Raw genomic sequence first — 23,846 nt, 5'->3', positions numbered from 1 at the left:
GTGCAGGCTCAGTAGCTGTGGCGCATGGGCTTAGTTGCTCCGCGACATGTGGGATCTTCCTGGACCAGGGGTCGAACTCGTGTCCCCTGCATTGGCAGGCAGATTCTTAACCGCTGCGCCACCAGGGAAGCCTGTAAGTACTGTCTTGAGAAACTTTTGTTTCACTTATATATTTTTATAAGTATATGTGATCTGGGACATATGTAAAATATATTTCTTGCTATGGGTTATGATTTTTAAGAGTCTAAAAACTGCTACTCTAGAGGCACATTGATTCTGCCCTCAGATTCTTATAGTCTAGTGATTCAGTAAAAGAATAACTGAACATGGGGACTTGCTTGGTGGCGCAGTGGTTAAGAATCCACCTGCCAATGCAGGGGACACGGGTTCGATCCCTGGTCCGGGAAGATCCCACATGCTGAGGAGCAGCTAAGCCTGCACGCCACAACTACTGAGCCTGCGCACCTAGAGCCCGTGTTCCGCAACAAGAGAAGCCACCGCAATGAGAAGCCCGCGCACCGCAACAAGGAGGAGCCCCCGCTCACCACAACTGCAGAAAGCCTGTGCACAACAACAAAGACCCAACGCAGCCAAAAATAAATTAAAAAAAAAAAAAAGAATAAACCAACATGAACTGATTCCTATCTACATATAACACAGACACACAGACACACACACACATACACACACTCTACTTGCTAACTACTTAACTATGTGCTAACAATGACTTCTGCATACATCTAACATTTTGCTTACTAGCTACTTATCTCTACTTAAAACATCTTAAAATATTTCACTCATGTTTTACAAACTACACACTTACTTATCTTTTGTAACAGGATTGAATATTCTCAAAGTAAATTTTCTCTTGGCCCACATTGCTGTAAACCCCTGATCTACCCCCTGTTGCCCCTAATCTGCTCTCCTTCCTGTCTTTCCCATCCCAGAAATGGCATTTCCTGTCAACCTTGACAACACACTCTCCTTACCCTTCTCATAGCCAATTCGTCATCAAGACCTACCTCACACTGCTACTCCTAAGCTATACTTCCACCCCAGTCCAAGTCACCAGCCTTCTAAGACAACTGCAATTTGCTGCCACCTCCATCCTCGGCCACTTCAACCCTACTCCCTATAGCATCCCAGAATGAGCTTTCTCAGACATCAGCTGGATCACGTCATTCCCCTGCTTAAAACCCTTCATTGGTTTCTCCTTGAGTTAGGATCAAGCCCAAAGTTCTCAACGTGTGTGTGGTGTACGAGGGTGTGCGTGGCAGGGCTGTGCCGCTTCTCCAGCCTCACCTTGGCACCCTCTTGCCTTCCCAAGGCTCCCTCACGTGATCTTTAGTTTCTTCCTTAGGTCCTGCATTATTCTCTTGCATAGCACCCTCTCTCTCTCTTTTTTTAAAAAAAATTATTTACTTAATATATTTTATTGAAATTAATTCACTTTTTAAATGTTAACATAGTTCTTTAAAGAGGAAAACTTACGTCACTAGCCATGAATGGAAGATAACAAAAACTACAATCTGTTATGATCTTATACACTTATTCGTTCGTTTGTTGTCTGTGCCCTTTACAACTCACGGTTCGTGAGGCCAAGGCTTGATCTATGTTATTCATGGCCATAGCCCCAGCACTAGTAGGACATAAGGAGAACATTCCACGTACACTTGTTAAAAGAACGTAAATGCCTACCTTTCATATCATTCCCTTACATCGAAATTTCAAAGGAGCCATTCAGGAAAGATATTCCATTTCCATTTAAACCATTCCAAGGCCCAGGACACAGAAAACTAGCATTTATTTGGCTGTGGATTTATTTAAAATCTGCCCAATCTTCCAAGCCATAAAGCCCCACTAAGGCGGGGATCTGTTTTGTTCATGGTAGCCCAGCCAGCACACAGCACGATGCCTAGAGCATAGTAAACACTCAATAAATATTAATTGATGAACGAATGAGTGTGAGTACAACACAGATTCCCTTAGCCTGATATTTCTAACTTTTATCCCTGTATGTGGATTTTGTGGCCAGAGTTCTGGCTTTGAGTTTTGGTTCTTCATTTACTAAAGGTGACCATTAGCAAGTGTTGTTATTGTTGAGTCTCAGCATTTCTCGTTTATGAAATGAGGAGAGAGATGAGTACCTCACAAGTTGCTGTGAGGATCCAGCAAGATTAGATCTGGGAAAGCCCCTGGTGTGGTGACTGACACAGAGCAGATGCTCAGGAAACACTTGTTCCTGCTCACTGCTCGACTGTCCCGCACCTTCCCTCTGCTCTCCTCCACCTGGGCTGTACCGCCTTCTCCACTTGACTAGGTCCCTCAAGGTCTCCCTTACACATCTTCGGGGAGCTCCCTTCAGTGGCCCCACCCTTGATAGATGCTGCTCATTTCCTGTCCTTGAAATGTACGACAGTGACTGTTTTTACGTTTTGTGTTTAAATATTTTATGCATCTGTCCTGTTTCTCCAACTGGACTCTAAGCCCTTCCTGTATCCCTCATGGCACCTGGCTCAGTCGCCTGCATATAGATACTCAACGCAAATTCAGCTAACACCTGTGGGCCCCACAGGCTACCAGGCACTGTGCGTGGCTTTCACGTTCATTACCGCCTAATTTCATTTTTCATGAGAATCCTGCCAGGTAAGTATCACCATGCCTGTTGTGAAAACAGAGGCTCAGAAGGTTTAATAATCTGCCTCAGGGCACCCAGTTAGCAAATAGCAGTCTCTTAACTCTCTGGTTGACAGCCTGGCACAGAGTAGATGATGAACAAAATACTTGTTAGTGTTTTTTCCACTACACCATATTGCCTTTCTCAGGAAATATTTATTCATAGTGGGGATGATAATTATCATCATGTTGTCCATTCCTACCCACACCCCACCAGGAAATTGGCTGAAAATCCCCCTTCCTTGATCCTCTCCCCTAAAGTCCTTCCAGTGTCCTGGACTCCTAATTCCCACTCAGCTTCCTATTAGTGCTACATCTCTTTGCTAAATTCTCACAGACCCTGCCACAGCGTGCCCCTGGGTCTCCCCACAAGCCCTCTTCCTCTCCACATCTTCCTCCCAGACCATCTTCCTCATGGTCCCCCCTTCCTCCATCCCCCATCCAGTCCAGCTCTAATTCAGGTTGCCAGGATTAAACACAGCCCCACCTGGAAATGCCCTCTAAACTAGAGCACTCATGTCCAGAAGGTTCTGGAATTATTACTATTCATTAGTTGGGTGGCTTGGGCAAGTCACATCCCCTCTCCAAGCCTCAATTTCTTCACATATAAAATGGTAAGACTAGCTAACATTTATCAAGCACCTACATAAAGCACATAAGCACTGCATACATTATAAGAAATCAGTAATAGCAGATGCTTACCTAGTACTTAATGTGTGCCAGACACGATTCCAAATGCTTTACATATTCGTATTCACTCAATCCTCACAACAATCCTTTGGAAATGTTGTTAACCCAGTTTCACAGATGGAAAAACGGAGGTCTTCAAAGCAAGTAATTTACCCTAGATGGTTCCAGCCAGTGGGCGGTGGAGCTGGGCTTACAACTCAGGCAGTTCTGGCTCCAGAGTCCTCGTCTTAACCACTGCCCTATACTACCTCTTATTTTCTCATAAAATGAGGGGGGCTAATTTAAAATAATCCCTTAGCATTTTTATAGCACTTTTCCAATTCTAAACCACTGTTCACATTCTGTACCCTATTTGATCTTCACAACAACCCTAGGGGTAGAAATTATTAGCCTTATTTACGGGGCAAGAGCTGAGACTTATTAAGAGGGTCGTGTGTCCGAGGGCACACAGCCAGCGAGGGCAGAATCAGGACTCGAACCTAGGACTGCTCATTTCCGGTGCCCCTCCTGCTATACCTCAGATGCCAAAGGGCACACCCTGTCCTTCCTTTCTCACCTCCCGCAGCTCCAACAGCGTACACTATTCTTTCTTTGTTTTTCCCCCAAGAGGCCTCACGGTTCCCTTGAATCCCCTGCGGGTCACCCCCCCTACACCCACTTTTCAGTACTTACTCACAAACAGCAGCAGGGGGCGCTGTAGACCAGTTCGCAGGGACCGTGCTGCCCCGGGAACCCCTGTTGGAGGAAACAGCCATAAGTCTCTCTCTCTTCTTTTAAATTTGTTTATATTAAAAATGTTTTCGTAAGTACTACTTGTACGTAGTGTAAAATTTTAAAGGAACAAATGAGCATGTATACAATGTACCTGCTCCGCAACTACCCAGATCGCCCTCCTGGAGGCAAACCGAGGAAGTTTTCTCCTGTTTCCTTCTCCAGATAGTCTGTTATATAAGCAAATATGTATTTTTCTTCCCACACAAATGATAGCATACAAACATGCACACACTGTTTTTTATTGTTCACACAAATGGTACCATACTACACCAGCTATTCTTTCTCTAGTTTTTTGAAGTAATTTATCTTGCAGATCAGTCCATACTATAATTCATGATATTTAATTGGATGGATAAACCATCATCAATTTTGCCAGTTCCTTGTTATTTTTTATCTTCTACAATTATAAGCAACTGTACACAGGCCACTTTGCACACATGTGTACCTGCAGGATAAATCCCCAGAAGTGAAATTGCTTGCCTGCAAATTACACACATTTATAATGTTGATCGATATTGCTAGATTGCCTTGCACAGAAGCTACCCATTTATTGCTGCCTCAGCAGGGCATGCAAAGGTTTATTTCCTACACCCTCACTAACACAAAATCTTCTCAAGCTTTCTGATCTTTGCCTATCCCGTAGGTGAAAGATGGTTTCTGACTGCAGTTTTAATTGCATTTCTCTGAAAATGAGTCCCCGCCCCCAACCTCTGAGATTCATTGATGCAATCCATAAATAATTAGCAGGTGCCTCCTATGTGCCAGGCACCTTTTGGGGGCATCCTCTTCCAGCTGTCCCAGATCTGACTTCTGTTGTCTTTTCCTGTCTGCCCTGCACTGGCCTGCCCTATCATATCCTCCAAGAAGCTATTTTCCTTGCTTGGCTATCCTCACCAGGTCAAGCAGGGGCGACCTCGCTTGACCTCTTCTTTAGAGGCTTAGGAGTGAGGAGAATGTAGTTTCTCTGTTTCTAGAGACTAATTCCTGTAACCCAATTAAGCAAAGCTGAGAGGTGGGGGACATGTGTCTTGAGGTCAGAGTTAGGGCTTCTCAGACCCACCCAGTCCAATGGGTCAGTCAATGCCTAACACTCTGGGGTGTTAGAAAGGAAAACAAAGAGCAGGCACCTGGACACTTGCCTGTATTCGGTGGATATTATTTGCTTCATGACTGGCTGGTTGAAATTCCTCAGATTAGGCGCCTCCTAAATGTAAAATATGGTTAAGAGCAGGACTATTTAGATTAAAGCGAGGAAGACAAGATGTTAGGATCATTGTTCTCTTCTTGGAGAGAAACCTCTGAACTGTTTCCCAAATGCTCCTTTTGTTGGGATCCCAGCACACTTGACCTCATCGTAGGGTAACTGTTCCTTTGCTGGCCTTCTCCGCAAGGCTAGAAATCAACTAGAGTCTGTGTCTTTGTTCATCTTTGTATCTCTCCTCAGAATAAAGGCAGAATCAACACATGGGGATTTTGAATGAATATCTTCCTGCCTTCCGGTTCTGAAGGATAGCATCCTCGCGAAGGCCTGCACCATTCTCTAATAGCTTAACTAGAGGCACCTCCAGTTCATCCCATGTTTGGCTGCCAGAGTTTTCTTCCCAAAGCACACGCTAAGCCAGTCACTTGTGGGGGTTCCCTGTGGCCTACTAAATGAAACACATATTCCTTAGCCTGGAATTTAAGGGCCTCTGTGGTGATATGGCTCCAGTCTACCTTTCCAGTCCTTTTTTCCACTACCTCATGCTCCAATCAAGAGGAATTACTCAATGCTTCTTAAGTGTGCCCACATTCCACCCCCATGCCTGTGCCCTTGCCAGCCCGCCTCTGCCTGGAACGCTTTCCTCTTTGTTTGCCTTCCATCACTGATGCCCTCTTCTGTCTCTCTCCCCACCCCACCCTTTGTTTAAAAAGTAAGAGTAATCACTATCAAAATTCCAAAGGCATTTTTCACAGAACTAGAACAAATAATTCTCAGATTTGTATGGAACCATGAAGGATCCAAAATAGCCAAAGCAATCTTGAGAAAGAAGAACAAAACGGGAGGTATTACACTCCCTTATTTCAAACTATACACAAAGGTACAGTCATCAAAATGGTATGGTGCTGGCATTAAAAACAGACACACAGATCAATGGAAAAGAATAGAGAGCCCCCAAAGAAACCCATGCATATATGATCAATGAATTTATAACAAAGGAGCCAAGAACATACAATGGAGAAAGGACAGCCTCTTCAATAAATGATGTTGGGAAAACTGGACAGACATATTCAAAAGAATGAAACTAGACCACTGTCTTACACCATACACAAAAATCAACTCAAAATGGATTAAAGTCTTGAATGTAAGACCTGAAACCATAAAATTCCTAGAAGAAAACATAGGTGGGGACTTCCCTGGTGGCGCAGTGGTTAAGAATCCGCCTGCTAATGCAGGGGACACGGGTTTGAGCCCTGGTCAGGGAAGATCCCACATGCCGCGGAACAACTAAGCCCGTGCGCCACAACTACTGAGCCTGAGCTCTAGAGCCCATGAGCCACAACTACTAAACCCCGCGCACCTAGAGCCCATGCTACACAACAAAAGAAGCCACTGCAATGAGAAGCCTGCGCACCACAACGAAGAGTAGCCCCTGCTCGCCTCAACTAGAGAAAGCCTGTGTGCAGCAATGAAGACCCAATGCAGCCAAAATAAATAAATAAATTCATTAATTAAAAAAAAAAAAAAAAGAATAGAACTACTGAATGATCCAGTATTCCACTTCTGGGTATTTATCCAAAGAACACAAAAACACCGACTCGAAAAGACATGTGCACCCCTATGTTCATTACAGCACTATTTACAACAGCCAAGATATGGAAACAACCTAAGTGTCCATGGATGGATGAATAGATAAAGAAGTCATGACATACACACAATGGAATACTACTCAGCCATAAAAAAGAATGAAATCTTGCCACTTGTGACAACATGGATGGACCTTGAGGGTATTATGTTAAGTGAGGTAAGTCAGACCAAGAAAGACAAACACCGTATGATTTCATTCCTATGTGGAATCTGAGAAAACAAAACAAAACAAATGAACAGGGAGTTCCCTGGTGGTCCAGTGGTTAAGACTCCGAGATTCCACTACAGGGGGCACAGGTTCGGGGAACTAAGATCCCGCTGGTCGGGGAACTAAGATCCCACATGCTTTGGTGTGGCCAAAACAAAAAAAACAAAAAACAAAGAAACCCCACAAGAGAACAAAAAACAAAAAAACAAACTTGTAGATACAGAAAATAGATTGGTGGTTTCCAGAGGGAAAAGGAGTTGGGGGTGGGTGAAATGGGTGAAGGGGATCAACTGTATGTCAATAAAGGGTAACTAGACCTTTAGTGTTGATTGCTTTCTAGTATATACAGATGTCAAATTATAATGTGGTACATATGAAACTTATGTAATGTTACATATCAATTTTACCTCAATAAAAGAAAAAGGAAGAATATTTTAAAACTTTAATGAACAAACAAACAAAAAGTAAGAGTCATCGGTTTTTAAAAAGATGAAAGAAAATAAATTTTACATAACCATCCAGGTCCTCTTTTTAATTTTTTCTTTTTTTTTTTTTTTGGCCACCCTGTGTGGCATGTGGGATCTTATTTCCCCAACCAGGGATCGAACCCCTGCCCCCTGCAGTGGACTCATGGAGTCCAAACCACTGGACCTCCAGGGAGTTCTCCAGGTCTTTCTCAAATGTAATTGCCCCCAAAGACTCCCGTTCAGATCAATCCACCAGCAGGATATCATCTACCCCCACCCCTTAGCTCCCCAGTCAGCCTGCTGTCTATGCGTCTCTCATGAAGCTCTATCTTGCCCCATCTGTGTGCAGCTGTGTACATTTGTTCTTTTTTTTTTTTTTGGCCGAGCTGCGTGGCATGTGGGATCTTAGTTCCCCGACCAGGGATCGAACACCCGCACACACACCCCACAGTGGAATCACAGAGTCCTAACCACTGGACCACCAGGGAATTCCCTCTTTCCCACTTTGAGTATGAGAAATGGGAAGAGTTTGGGACCTGTCACCATGACCTTCGCAACCATCCCTTCAGACCCTCCTCTAAGAGGGGTTTCCTCTTGGCTCAGAGCTGCCCCACTAGTGTCAGGAGATAATGTCACCCCATTATCTCCTGACACAAGCCCTACAGAGAACAGTGGGCACCTGTGCCTGGGGCTTGGGAGAAAACTGTCCTGTCTGCCCTCTTCCTGAGGGAAGTTATCGTGGTTACACGTCTAACTGACTGGAAGGAGGAGCGTTTTTTCGCTTCCAGTCTGTGGAAGGGACGAGGCCAGGAAAAGGAAATGGAAAGTCATCTCCCCTTCCCCTGTGGCCCTGGTCTCCCCCACTAAGCAGATGGGCTGGGGTACTTGTCTGTTAAAAGTCCCATCTGCATCCTTGGGAGGTGGTGTGTGCCCTGGCCAGACTGGAGGAAGACAACCTGGGCCTTCCCCAGGGTTTTCTTCTGGTGCTTTCCACAGAGGAAAGAGTGGTACCTTGGAGTTCCAAGACCCCAGTTTTAATTCTTACTCCACATCCAGTAGCCAGATAACCTTGACCAAGTGCCTTCATCTCTCTTAGCCTAAAAATAGAAAGAGCTTCACCTTCTCTACCTTCCACATAGGCAATTCTCAGCACCAAAAGAGAAAATGTACCCAAGAGTGTTTTGCAAGTTGTATTTTTTAAAATGTTATTTATGCCCTGCCTTATTTTGGGCAATGGATTTCCAAGAGGCTTGAAAGATACAGAAGACATAAACTAGCATAAATTAAAAGTGTGATTAGCAGAGGTAAAAAAGAGTGAGAACATAATGAGCCCAAAATGAGGTTAAATGCATCCCTTGTTTGCTACAGGTGGATCTCAAGGTTGCTGAATATTGTGGAAGTGTTATCTGAATCTGTGGAAGGGGTTACTTGGGTGGTGGTGTTTCAGGGTGTCCAGCATGGAGACTGAAAGCTCACAGCAGGGCTGACACATTCTGGATGGGCCCCGGATCTCCATGGGCAGGGACTGGTCCCAACTTCACCCTCTGCATAGATGCTACTGCTTTAGTCCAGCCCAGATCCACCTGAACCTGGAGGCAGCCAGGTCCTTCTAACAATCTTATCCACCCCCACCACCCTGCGCAACCAGCATTACCCCCCTCTGGGGACAGACCCACCTGCCTCCCACTTAGACACTCATTTAAAACAACAACAACAGCAAAACCAGCTCTATTGACATATGTAATATACATACCATAAGTTCACCCTTTTCAAGTGTACCATTCAGTGGGCTTTCGTATACAGACCCTCTTAACCTCTTGTAATGAGCAGCAGACTAATCAGGACATCTTTGCCACCCAGACCAACTCGCTTCCTTTTCCTTTGCTCTCCCCTGACCCTAATACTTCTGAAGGGGGGCTTCCCTGGTGGCGCAGTGGTTGAGAATCTGCCTGCCAATGCAGGGGACACGGGTTCGAGCCCTGGTCTGGGAAGATCCCACATGCCGCGGAGCAACTAGGCCCGTGAGCCACAACTACTGAGCCTGCGCGTCTGGAGCCTGTGCTCCGCAACAGGAGAGGCCGCGACAGTGAGAGGCCCGCGCACCTCGATGAAGAGTGGCCCCCACTCGCCACAACTAGAGAAAGCCCTCGCACAGAAACGAAGACCCAACACAGCCAAAAATTAAATTTAAAAAAAAAAAAAAAAAAAAAAACTTCTGAAGGAACCAGTCATAAGAGTCTGGACTCAAATTCGGAAAAGTTGCCCCATATTTCCAGGATTTTCCACCTCTGACCCATCTCTTTGGCTGGGTGTCCATGTTAGAGGGGCTCTCCCGAAAGTAATAAGTGGACCTGGGGATGGTGCGGAGGGCACAGAAAAGCCAGGGCATGATCTCGGAGTTTTGTGAGACTGAGAAACGCCCAGTGAGGATCCAGGCGGTGGGAGGCTGTGGGTACGAGCAGCCCAGAGAGCTGCAGCACTTGACAGATCACATTGTTAGACCGTGACTCACTCCCACCGCCGCTGCTGCCGGCCGCGGTGCAGTCTGGAAAGCTGAACCTCTCAGCCTGGCCTTCAAAGGAGGGCTGCTCGGACTGTGGGTGGACCCCCTGAGTCAGCCTTTGAGGGCCAGGTTGGGCAGGCAGAGTTGGGATCTCTTCATTCCTGAGCTGGACTATTCCACGCCCCTTGACCCCACATGTTCAAAGGTCATGTGTTGGGAGCCTGAAAGGGGCAAGGAAAGGTGTCCTCTTTGTGCTTTTCAGTAGAGGAGGGGGACCTATCTGAGCTCCTGACCTTCCTCCCCAAAAGATTTGGGCTCTGCTGACTGGCTGTGGGGACCCAAACTCCAGCTCTGGAGTTAGTGAGAATCAAGCAGACCGCCTCCCGCGCCCTCACAAGTCACTCTCTCATTATTTTCTTCCCCATGTTCAAGATTATTGCTTGACCTGTGCACTCACATGCCTTTCTTCTTCTCTCTCCTCCTCCCCATCATCCTACTGTTTCCATCCACTACATCAGCCCATCAGATCTTTCACAATAGAAAGAAGAGAGGGGGAAAACAACTATACCCCAATAAAAAAAGTGGAAAACAGGGACTTCCCTGGTGGTGCAGTGGATAAGACTCCACGCTCCCAGTGCAGGGGGCCAGGGTTTGATCCTTGGTCGGGGAACTAGATCCCACATGCATACTACAACTAAGAGTTCACGTGCTGCAACTAAGGAGCTGGTGAGCAGCAACTAAGGAGCTGGTGAGCAGCAACTAAGGAGCCTGCCTGCCACAACTAAGACCCAGCACAACCAATTAAATAAATAAATATTAAAAAAAAAAAGTGGAAAACAATAAATCATAATTATAATGTGTTTGCAGTTGCATTTAATGGACATAAAGATAATAATGGGGGGGAATGCCTTCTGTGTCTATCTTACTCTACTGGTTTAGGATTCCCTCTGTTTTGAGCATCCATTGAAGTCTGGATCTCCAAAAAGATGGTCCCACCTCAGGGGCCTGGGGACGGGCTGCTGAATCATTTCCCTCTGCAATTCTAGCGCATCACAAGTCCACTCTCCCTGCGTGCTTGGGCCAGGAGCAGACTGGAGTGTTGAAAGGGTGACCCAGAAGTCCCTGTCTGGTGGAGGAACTTCGATGAAAACAGTAAAATACTATTTCTCAGAGCAGTATGTTCCCAGCTGCAAAGCCTACAAAGCACTGACGCTCCAGAGAGTGGTTGGGATGGTGGCAAGAGTCCTTCAAAAGTTCCTTCCTTAAAGCCCTCGTGGGAACCATCACATGTATGCAATCACAATTTCTAACCCTCCCTAAGCAAAGCCAGGTGGAGTGTCCATTATCCAGGGAAATTAACTCTGGGCTGCACTGGGGAAGCTGTCCCTGGGTTAGGTGTCTTTAAGAACAAGATCCCCAAATCCAGTGGTCTTTCCCCTGCCCCAAGCCACTTCCGTTGTCTTCAGATCATGTGAGGAAAGCTGGGAGTGGACGTGGTGGGAGATGGGCTGTGCGCTCAACTAGGAAAGCTGCAAGATGGGAAGACTTGCTCCACCTAATAAGGGGAGAGGGAGGAAGAAGCCGATTCAGGTTTCTTGAAACAGTATTTTCTCTTCTATGGGAATAGCCAAGTGTATCTGGGGGAGACAAAGAAGAGCTTCCTATTTGGGGAGGAGATCGGCCACTTAACACATGTTGGGACACCATCTCATAGCCAAGAGCTACACAAGCACTTGGACCAGCTCACTGCCTGCTCACAACCACCCCGTAAGGCGTGTTCTTACCCCCATTTTCTAAGTGAGGTTCTGAGAAGTGAAGTCACTGTCAGCTGCCTCACTGCAGATTTGGGACACGAGCCCAGGTCTTCTGATTGGAAGTCTGGTGGCTGTGGCATTATTGTGCCTTGTCACCCCACGAGGCTGGTGCCAAGGGTCATTGCTGATTCCGAGGTCCCCACTGTAGGCCCCTATCCTTGACCCAACCAACTGCCCTGTTCAGTGTTTAGGAGGAAGCTGGAATGGCTCATATTCAGGGCTCAGAGACCCCTGGCCGCTTTCCCAGGCTGTTCTTTCCCAAGAGGTTCTTAGGCTCGGTTTTACACTCCCCTCCACCCCACACCCTCCTAGCCCCAGCTGCCTTGGAAGCAGGGAGAAGGAGGCAAGACCAGAGGCTTTTGTTTTCCAAAGATGGAGAAATGGCTGAAATCCCGGCATCTGCCCCAGAAGACAGAGGCAGCTCTGGATTTCCTGCTGCTCCCAACACGGGCCAGATAATTGGAGACAGATTTTTGGGCTTGGGTTGGGGAGGTGAAGTTTGAAGTACAGTCATCCGGCCTCCTGTAAGTCCGTGTGTGTGTGCGCGTGCGCGTGCGCTGCTTTGTTGGAGTTTCTTTGTTAGTAGTGAATGTATGTGTGTGTGTAGACATCTGTGTTTGAGACAGCATGTGTATGCGTCTAAGTGCATGTGCCTGAGTGTTTGTGTGGCACGCCCATGTTCCTTGTACTTCTTTGTTCATGTATAGGACTCTGTGCGTGTGTGTGTGTGTGTGTGTGTGTGTGGAAGAAAGTGTGTAAGCACGTGTCTGGCTCTCTGTGAGTGGCTCCCTTGTTTTGTTTTGTTCCTTTGTGAGAGTCAGTTCAGCCTGGGGAGATCTCTCTAGCTCTTTAGGATCCTATTACTCAAGACTTGGTGATTAAATGTAAAACAATAATTAAGATAAAAAAGTAAAAGGCAGGAAGGCAGATGGCCTTCAGGGAGAGGGTATGAGGGATAGAAACAGCCAGAGTAGAGTCAGAAGGGAGAGCAGAGGGTCTCTTTTAAGGGGTACAGATAAAACCCCAGCCCCTCCCCCAACCTCTCTAATAGAGAAAGGCACCGTGCACTTCTAGAGAGGTTCAGCTTTCTCCACACTTCCATGGTTGGGCAGGGGAGGGAGCTGCTAGTGCCTTCCTTCCCTAATCGCCACCCTGGAAGGATTATCAACCACTTTCTTCTAAGCCCTTCTGTGCACATTCACCAGTGTAGGTTCTTTTGGCTACAGATGAGATACGGACCAGTTGGGAAGTAGCCTAAATCATAACGCTTACACACAGTCATTGTGTACCTGCTGCATGTTGGACCCTGGGCTGCACACTTGACATACTTTTTGTATCAACAGTGTGTATACATATAGATGTATGTATATGTATGTCTGTGTATGCATGTATGATTTCATAAAACCACTTATGAGCTGGGTAATACCTCTTGGCAGAGGAAACTGAGGCTTATGATAGAACCAGGACTTTTTTCTTTTTTTTTTTTTCCAAACGCGCAGCGCAGCTTGTGGGATCTTAGTTCCCCAACCAGGGATCGAACCTGACCCCGGCAATGGAGGCTCAGAGTCCTAACCACTGGACCCCCAAGGAATTCCCAGAACCAGGACTTTAACCTTCCGTGATTCCCCCCAAGTGATAATCCATTTGTTCATTCAACAAACAGGTACTGAACACCTGTCTTCCTTAGGCATGATGCTAAGTATCATGGGGGGGACACAGATGAACCAGATGCAGCTTCTGCCCTCCTGGAGGCCACCCTCTAGGGAGGGAGTCAGTGACGTTCCAAGGACTGAACTCCTCACTCTCTATTTGGGACTGATCCCGCTCAGCGCCAGAGCAACGTGGCTGTTACAGAGTCAGGGATTTTTTGGACTGGGGCAAGATTTGCTCCTAGAATTAGTTGTTCCTTATAAGGACATTTGAGATAAGGACTGGCTGGGGAAGAGAAGACGTGGGGGAAGTGGAGGGCAGTGGCTGTGTGCGCTGGGGCTGGAGGGGGAGGAGGGGAAGACTTCCAACTGGTCCGCTTCACAGCCCAGCATTCGCTGGGTGGATATGTTGTCCTTAGATGGTCCAGCCCCTCTGGAAGGAGGAAGGAGGGAAGCAGGGGAAATGCACACACCCTCGCCTCTCTGGACTGGTCTCCGAGGTCCCAGGGTGGCTGATTGGGGGTGGGGAGGCTAGAGTCCCCTACTAGCTCCTGGCGACCTGACTCAATTCTCTAGTGCAGCCGCTTCAGAGCCGCCGCCAGCATTCTCTGGCCTAAATCGCTTCCAGTTTGTTTAGTCAAAACCTTTGGCCCCAACATCAAAGCCCCTTTGGAGTTTCTGGGGGTTGTTGTTCTTATATGGTGTTTATTTCAGAGATGGTTCTGCTGTTGCTGGCTGTGCGGGGTGGGACAGGAGGGGCTGCTGGGGCCCTTGATTTCAGAGACATCGGGTTGGCCTGGGTGGAGGGCTACCAGAGAGTGTCCAGGGCACCTGTCCCCAGGACACTGTCTCCCCCACGCCTGCCTCTGCCTGGGGAGAGCACAAAGGGTAGCTGCCTTCTCACCTGCCCAGGGCCCCCGCACAGGAGCCTCCATTCCGCTCAAATCTATGCCAGACATTTCAGTCTGGGCTTCCAGGGGTCAAGTCTACACCACCTCCGCACAACCCCCATACCAACCCTCACCTCAGAATCCACGGGCTCACTCCAAGCAAACAGCGCTCCACCCTACACCTCACCATCTCAGCCCCTCCGCACCTGGGCCTGGACCCCACCTCCTTCGACACCTCCTCTTCTTCTTTAAGTCTCTAGGGCTTTTCTTTTAATCTGATTGGCCGAATGTGTACTCAGCTATTTGACAAACGCTTGGCTCCGTTAGGCTCTGGAATCTGCACCTTTGTTACTTCTGAGTTCCTGCAGGTAGGTTCGAGCAGGACCGCTCCCTCCTATGGCCCGTCCTCCAGCACCTGGCATGGTGTGTGCACACGGAGAGGAGGGATGCTCCGACCAGACAGCGGATGGAGGCATGGAGGTGCTGCTTCTTCTTCTTTTTTTTTTTTTATTAATTTATTTTATTTTTGGCTGTGTTGTGTGTTCGTTGCTGTGCGCGGGCTTTCTCTAGTTGCTGCGAGAGGGGGCTACTCTTCTTTGCGGCGCGTAGGCTTCTCATGGCAGTGGCTTCTCTTGCTGCAGAGCACGGGCTCTAGGCGCGCGGCTCAGTAGTTGTGGCTTGTGGGCTCTAGAGCACAGGCTCAGTAGTTGTGGCGCACGGACATAGTTGCTCCGCGGCATGTGGAATCTTCCCCGACCAGGGTTGCAACCCATGTCCCCTGCACTGGCAGGCGGATTCTTAACCACTGTGCCACCAGGGAAGCCCAGAGGCGCTGCTTTCAGGGAAGCTGATAGCAAAGGATGCAGGGCTGGTGGCCTGGGTGGAGGTAAGCTCCTAGGACTAGCCCTGGGAAAAAATCTGCACTGAATGAAGAGGAAGCCAACTCCAGGCCTTAGCCATTCGCCAGAGCATGAACAAAAGGTGAGAGAGAGACAGAGAGGGAGAGAGAGAGAAGAGGACAGTAACAGGGCCAGGTCTTTGGTAACCAGTTGTTGAACAGAAAAGTTTCCAACCAGGGGAATTCCCTGGCAGCCCAGTGGTTTGGGCTCCGCGCTCTCACTGCCAAGGGCCCAGGTTCAATCCCTGGTTGGGGAACTAATATCCCACATCTCTGAAGCCGTGCAGTGCGGAAAAAAAAAAGAGAGAGAGAAGTAATATGTTTTCATAGCCAAAAATATAATTAAAAGAAACTATCACTATTAAAAAAAAAATTCCAACCATAAGCTACAAGGACAAAGTCCTCTCTGGGTCAACTACCTTCTTCCTAGGGTATTCCTAAGAGCCAGAAGGGTCTCCAGACCCTCCTTAACCTATCTACTCTCCCTCCACCGCCTCATCTACCTCTGTTTTTTTCTCCTATCATCATCCCGGGCTATGCCTTTCCTGCCTTCTTAACTTCCCATCTGCCCTCTCAAAGGGAAATAACTTGAGTGCACCAATGGCCATCTTTAGTGCCCCCACCCCCATTGGACAAATTCTTTACCATCTCAATCACATGCTAAAAATGGGATCCCAGCTGGGACGGGTGGAGGTAAGACTAGGAGTGGACTTAGCCATCATCCCTGCCATGGGACAATGGCAAAGTCTCTGAGTCTGAATCTCCTGCATTTTGCACACACTTGTGAGCCAAGAACTAGGTCTTTACAGGGGCTCCAGTCTAAGAACTTGGCTGAGCACAGGTGACCTCCTTGCTTTGTGGACTGTCCCACAGGGAGCCTAACTGATGGTTCCCCCAAGATTTGGTAATTCAGAGTGCCTAGACACAGGCTCCCCATCCCTAAACCAGTGTCTTCAGTGCTCTAAGGAGCTGGTCTTCTGATTGGGGGGGATGCAGTTTTGAGCCACTCTCTCCCAGGGTGGCCCCTTGGCTCCATCGTATAGCAGGTGCCTCCCTCCCCACCCCACTCTATGCCCACCCCGCCTTGCAGACTCTCATTAGTTAGTAATGTTAATGTGGCTGCAGCTAGTGATTAAAACGGTTGGTTGGACTGAGGGTTAGCGATCAACATCCCTGGCATAGTTGCTAATCCTTTGGAAATATGTTTTTAATAATCATAGGGGAGGAGGTCAGGGTGGGTGGTCCTGGGAGCTGGGATCCAATGTCTCCTGCTCCCCCAGCCCTCGGTTCCCATGGTTTCTCCTAGGCAGGCACTCTGGGGTGCATTGGGGCAGGGGACTCACTTGGGAAGACTGGCCAACTCCGCAGCAGATGGAGGTGGTGCCTGGTACACAGCTGCCTCTGCTAACAGGGCAGGGACAAGATTGTGCCAAGGGTGTGGCTGGTGTAGCTGAATGAAGTGCCCCGGGGTCAGGAGGCCTTAGCCACGTGGAAGGATTAATTCTGAGCCCTGTATTGCTCACTCCTGTGCCTGATGCCCAGAGAGGAACCATGGGTTCCAAGGATCCCCTTACCAAAGCTGCCCAGTTCCGGAGATGTCCTCAGTCTCTCCCAGTCAGGAAAGCCTCAAGTCAAAAGGGCCCTATTTCTGTTCCCTTAGGTTTCTTGGGCCTGCCGATCGTCCCATTCAATCATCTAGTTTATGTAATGCCTTTAATAGTACACAATTATAATTGTCCTATGAACAGTATAATAGCAGGCACATAATAAATATAAACTATATAGTAATATATTACGTGTAATAATATAATCATTATGGTTAACATTTTATTGACTGCCTACTTTGTCAGGCTCTTTATATAGATTACCTCTTGTGTTCATAACACCCTGCCAAGCAAGCCTTATTATCCTGTTTTATATGGAGAAATCTGAGACTCAGGGAGGTTAACTTGCTCAAGGTCATAGAGCTAATAAGGGGTAGGGCCAGCATCAACCCTAGGTCTCTGGTTAATTTCAAACCCATTCTTTCCAAAGTCTAACACTGTAGGGAACTTAAAGAATAAAATAATATAGCGTCAACGCCATTAAAACACTGATAACCCCGGACACCACACACACACACACACACACACACACACACACACACTAAAAGTTAGGTGACAGCACAAAATAGCTTTTGGAGGGCTGATGCCAGGCACTACATGCAAGGAGGGCTCAGGCTGTGGTACTGGCAGTAAATGTCACAGTCTGGAGGAGGGAGAAGCCACCAAGGACAGCAGGGATGGCTGAAGACTTTGCAGAGGGAGGAGAGGGATTTAATGGGTGGGTAAGAGCTGTGGTGGGAAGGACAGGAGCAAAGGTACACAGGTGGGAATTCAGTGGCAGTGAGGCGATCAGACTTGTCTACTCCATCCTGATATCTTCTGTCTGCCCACTCACCATCCCTGTAAGCAGGCCTGCCCTTAACATCTGCAGATCTTGGGGCAAGAGTACCAATAAAAAGCTGCAAACAACATTTCTAAATATTTAAAAGTTATGAGACTTCCCTGATGGCACAGTGGTTAAGAATCCTCCTGCCAAGGCGGGGGACCCGGGTTTGATCCCTGGTCTGGGAAGATCCCACATGCCACGGAGCAACTAAGCCCGTGTGCCACAACTACTGAGTCCACGTGCCAAAACTATTAAAGCCGGCACACTCTAGGGCCCGCGTGCGGCAACTACTGAGCCTGCATGCTTTAACTACTGCACAGCACGCGGGCTCAGTAGTTGTGCGTCTAGAGCCCGTTCTCCGCAACAAGAGAAGCCACTGCAATGAGAAGCCAGCGCACCGCAACGAAGAGTAGCCCCTACTCGCCGCAACTAGAGAGAAAGCCCATGCGCAGCAACGAAGACCCAACGCAGCCAAAAAATAAATAAATAAATAAAAAGAAAATAAAATAAAAGTTATAACAAGGACCTACTGCATAGCACAGGGAACTCTGCTCAATATTCTGTAATAACCTAAATGGGAAAAGAATTTGAAAAAGAATAGATATATGTATATGTATAACTGAATCACTTTGCTGTACACCTGAAACTAATACAACATTGTTAATCAACTCTAATCCAATATAAAATAAAAATTTTTTAAAAATACAAGTTATAAATCAAATGTTAAATAAGACCTATCTCTTACCTTGACAAATCTACTTTCAAAATCACTTTGGAGTTTAGTGCTGGAATGTGGTGGCGCTGCCCCACCTACCTACTTTCTCTTCCCACCAGCAGTTCCTTTCTGCTCTGCTCAGGTGAGGACACCTCCCCAGCCCACGTGTGCAAGCCCCACCCACCCCCATAGCCAGCCCACCCTTGACCACCATCAACCCTGAGGGTATCCACACTTGTATTTGGTCTGCCCTTGGTGGGAAGGATGGATGGGGAAGGAGCTCTGCAGGCCTTGGAAACAGTCTGGGGTCACTTAGATAGGAAATTCAGGGGATCAGTGAGGCCCTCAGCTCAGGTACAAAATTTAAGGGATGCCAAGAAACTCAGTAATAACGATAAATAATACTTTAATGCGATATTTTAAAAATCAAAATTAATGTAAAAGACCCATAATAAACAAAATATCAAAATTTTTAATAAAGATGGGATCGGTATTACTGACTTTTTTTTTTTTTTTTTGATTCAGACTTCAATATAGTTCCACACAGGGCTTGGCCAGGAACCCAGAGCATGATCTAGAAGGGAGCGTAGAGGGGGCCCTGTAGGCTCTGGGTAGACGCATCCCATGGACTCTTTGTTCTGTGAGGTAGAGAGCAACGGGAGGCTTCCAGAACAGAGGACCCTCTTTTTTAGAGCCTAAGGGTGATGCATACTAACTGTGAGCTCCACAAGGCATCCAGCATCTAGCAGAGGATCTGGCGTATAGTAGGTGCTCAATAAATACTTATTGAGTAAGCAAATGGATAGCACTAACTTCCAAAATCAATCACAGTCATATCCATTACAAGGTTCCTGGGACAGTGACTCAGAGTGCAGCCCCGGCACCCCTGTTATCAGCACGTGGTTGTCGCCTGGGTCAAGGCCATGAGTCAGAGGACAGAGGCAGGGCATGTGTCAAGACTTAGAGAGGAGACTGAGCGAGGATCCTGGACCGGTTAGGGGCAGAAGGAGGCGAGGCTGTGGTTGAAGAGAGTGTGAGGTCCAGGAGGAGATCCAGGTGAGATCGAGGCCAGGGGTCTCAGAGGCTCAATCAGAGCTGGGTTTGGAAGATGGAGGAAGAGGGAGGGGACCCAGGCTTAGGGTGGCGGACGGGGAGGGGAGGAAAGAGCTAGTTCTGGGAGGACCAAGGGGCAGGCCAGGGAGTTAGCCAGAGTGAGATGCAGGGAAGGGAGCTACGGAGCCTGGCGGGGAGAGCACAGGATCTGGAAGGAGTGACGGGTGTGTGTGTTTCTGCACAGTGATTAGAGGCCTGGAGAAAGGGAGTGAAAGCCTCGAATGGGGATCCCAGGAGCCAAGAACAGGTCCTTTCCTCAAGAAATGTTCTGGGCGGACCCCTCTCCCCCGACTCGGGTTACACACTGGTGTTTCCTATTTCAGGCCCTAAGCCCCAGCCCGATCGCCTGGCCTCCACCCCCTCCTCCCTCCCTCTTGCCTCCACCTTCCCCAGGGAGGGACAAACACACTTGATATATGAAGTGTTTCCACCTCTATGCTTGGGAATCCCACAAAGGCTTCAGTGTGTGGTGGCCCCTCCTCCCCTCCCCCGCAGTCCCTCCCCTTCATCCTTCTGTCTGGGAGTCTGGGAGTGCCTCTTTTTCCCTGGGGGTGTCAGAGAGAAGGTGGACAAGCTGTGGGTTGGGAAGTTCCCTGTCCTCTCCAGCCACGTCCCTTCTATGGCGGGTGGGCAGGCACGGAATGATGACCACTGGTTTCTTTGGCTTCCCACAAGGGCCTGGTTCTGGAGGTCAGAGGGTGGGTGGGAGGGCTTTGCTTCTAATTTGCCTCTTTGCTTACCCTGCCCACCTCACTCCTTGCTGCCAAAGCCCCCTCCCACAGGTCAGGGGAGCATTTTCTCCATACAGGAACCCAAAGGAGAAAGAAAACTGAAAGTCTTCAAATGCACCCTATGTGCCAGGCATTGCGCTAGGCCATTTTACAAAAGTCATCTCAATTCCTTCCTGGAAAGCTTTTGAAATAGGTATTTTTACAGCCGAAGACAAGGTGAGGCGAGCAAAGTTGGACGTAGTATGGCACAGGGTTCAAGACCATGGACTTAGGCAGCAGACAGACCTGGGACCAAATCCCAGCTCTCGGCTTCATGAGCTCTATGAATGGGGCAAGATTTTTATCCCCCAAAGACTCAGTTTCCCCATCCCTAGAGGAAGAGTATAAGGCTCTTCACAGGCTTGTTGGAAGTATTAAGTAAGATACGGTGCATGAAATATGTGGGAAGAGGTATGTAGTAGATGCTGAGATTATTATTTTTGAACAGTCCCATAACTGGTAGGGGGCAGAGCAATCCCTGAGCTTTCCACTTCCCGACAAGGCTCTTCTCAAGAGGGCTGGAGCCCTTGGCCCAGTGGAGTGGGCTAGTGGGGACAATGAGGTTAGGCGGAGTCAGCAAGCCAGTGTGTGTGCGTGTGTGTGTGTGTGTGTGTGTGTGTGTGTGTGTGTGTGTGTGTCGGAGAGAACTCCCTTCCAATTCCCAGGGACCCTCTGTGGAAGTACAGATGGCGTGAGGACTCTAAAAGAGCCTGAAGTCAGGGAGCCCTGAGGACACAGACATCCCACTTCCCACCCACAGGCAGGCAGAGGACCCACTGCAGCGCCGTGGGTGGTCTCCTGGGCCAGCTCCTCCTCTGATTAAGGGAGAAGCTGCAGCTGGCCCTGGGCCACACCAGCCACTCCCACCACCAGCCACACCACGTGTCCATCACTCTGACCCTTCCTGCCCCAGTAGTACAGCAAAGAGTGGAAATGGGCACACTCAGCGTGTCTGGAATAACGTTTTAGGTGTGAACAAGCGAGAAGATGTGCTGAGCATGCAAACACAGGTACCAGGCACCCATGCGGGGGATATGATTTGGGTTCATGTGCATTGCATCTTATATGCGAGGGGGTGCCTGTGTGCATACACATTTGTGGTCACACAACCTCCAGACTTACCCTGGGCTCCCTGGGTGTATGTGGGTGCCATGTGCCAGGATATGTGCATGTGTCCACGTGTGTGACTGCATGTCAGACAAACTCCCTGGAGCTGGGGCTCTGCAGGAAGGGTCAGATGGCAGTCTGAGACACTTTTCATGTGTCAGGAAAACCAGGCTCCCCTTTCAGGAAGCCTTCCCAAGGAAAATAAACTAGCCCAGCTCCTGGGGCAAAGGGGGAGGGAGCGGGGCATGGGGAAAGAGAGAAGGTGACTGAGCATGGTGGAGGAGGTCACGGAGCAAGGCAGTCAAATGACACCCCTTTGACCCCACCCGATGACCCCATCCTGATCTCTGGAAATTCTCTTCCTTTCACTTTGTCCTAAGAGGGCTTTGTCCTCTTGCTTCTCTTCAGATCTTTTTTTCTCCTTTCCATCACTCTTCTCTCCCTTCTCTGCCCTTCTCCCTCCAACTTCCTCTCTTCCTCCCCACTCCTACTACTCTGGCTGCCTGCCAGTCACCTCTGCTTCTCTCTCACCTCCACTGCAGAAGCCAAAGCCATGGTCCACCTATGAGAACAGGTGGTCAGAAAATCTCGATAAGCAGCAGTACAGGTGTACCAGTTGTTATTAAGAAGCCCCTGACTGGTGCCTCTAGCAATGGAGGGGATTTTTATCTGTTGATAATTGACTACATCATTTATCAGATGTTTATTAAACACCTGGTTTGTGCCAGGCACTATGGTTGGCTCTAGAACTACAACAAATGGGCTCTGCCTCATGGAAATTTCAGACCGATAGGGGAGTCAGAAATTAATCAAAGCCACATACATAATATAAAATTAAAACAATGTTGAGGGAGTTCCCTGACGGTCCAGTGGTTAGGACACTGCGCTTTCACTGCCAAGGGCCCGGGGTTCAACCCTTGGTAGGGGAACTAAGATTCCATAAGCTGTGTGGCGCAGCTGAAAAAAATAAACAAACAAACAAAAAACGTTGAGGGCTTCAGAGAGAGGAATACATAGTACATATAAGCATTGTGAGAGCCTCTAATGGGGGAATTAACATGGTCAGGGGATGGGAAAGATTCACTAAGGAAGTGATTAGTCTAGGTTGGAGGGAAAAGTAAGAGTTAACCAGGCCAAGGAGTGGAGGGAGTGGGTGTGCAGTGAGACAGATTATTGGATTGTTGTAGGCAGAGGGAACAGCATGTGGAAAGGCCCTGAGGCCAGAGGGAGTGAGGTCCATTTGTGTAATTGAAGAAAGGCTTGTGTGGTGAGGAGAGAGAGGGAACTTAGACGGGGCTGCAGCAAGCTGTGCATGCTCTCCTAGGCTGTGTTAAGGATCATTTGTCTAGACAAAATGCCAATATGCTTTGTAAGTATGATATATTTTATAATTTTTTAAGAAAGCATACATTCATTAAGACTTTTAAATGATTTTATGTTTTTTCACCACAACAGCATCCACACATATTTGAAGAACAATAATACACAGATCTGGGGACTTTCCTGGTGGCACAGTGGTTAAGAATCTGCCTGCCAATGCAGGGGACACGGGTTCGAGCCCCGGCCCGGGAAGATCCCACATGCCACGGAGCAGCTATGCCCGTGCGCCACAACTACTGAGCCTGTGCTCTAGAGCCCACAAGCCACAACTACTGAGCCCGAGTGCCACAACTACTGAAGCCCGCACGCCTAGAGCCTGTGCTCTGCAGCAAGAGAAGCCACCGCAATGAGAAGCCCGCGTGCAGCAACGAAGACCCAACGCAGCCATAAATAAATAAATAAATTTATTTTTAAAAAAATAGTACACAGATCTGGGAGACAGTGGGAAATCTGCAATCTACAGATTCTGTTAGGCCCACTTATGAATTCCCAGGGCACCCACAGGTTGAAGGTCACTGTGCCGGGGAAGAGAGGAATGGAAGGGGTAGAGAATCACCTCAGTGTGTTGCCAGCGTCTGGGTCAGACAGAAAAAGCCAAGCTGAGCTGAGCTCCACACACTCTCCTCCCGCAGCGTCTGACCCTGGCCCTCTGCCACCCCAGCCATGTGCTTAGCCCCTAACAGCTGGAGTGGCTTGTGCTGGCGGCGGGCGGGGCTGGGAGAGGGATGGGACAGCTGAGCAGGGAGGGGAGAAAGGAGGAGTAGAGCGCTGCTCAAAGCAGGGCCTGTGGACCAGGAGCATCAGCTTCGCCTGGAAAGCTGCTGGGAATTCAAATTCTCAGCCCCACCCTTGACCTACTGAATCAAAATCGTGAAGCGAGGTGGCCTCTGCGGCATTATGTTTTAACAACCCCA

The 23,846-nt window shown here is 48.3% G+C and overlaps 1 long non-coding RNA gene across 1 annotated transcript; it reads left to right on the top strand.

Moving 5' to 3' along the window:
- Positions 1–11,013: 11,013 nt before the first annotated feature.
- On the top strand, positions 11,014–23,336 carry LOC309650212. The gene is made up of 2 exons (XR_014257452.1): positions 11,014–19,618; positions 23,008–23,336. It is a non-coding gene; the product is annotated as an uncharacterized lncRNA (long non-coding RNA).
- Positions 23,337–23,846: the final 510 nt, after the last annotated feature.

The sequence above is a fragment of the Balaenoptera physalus genome (assembly GCF_965194825.1).
Source record: "Balaenoptera physalus genome assembly, chromosome: 20".
In the NCBI taxonomy this organism is placed as follows: Eukaryota; Metazoa; Chordata; class Mammalia; order Artiodactyla; family Balaenopteridae; genus Balaenoptera; species Balaenoptera physalus.
The sequence above is the reverse complement of the archived record's forward strand: the minus strand, read 5'-3'. Positions and strand labels throughout refer to the sequence as shown.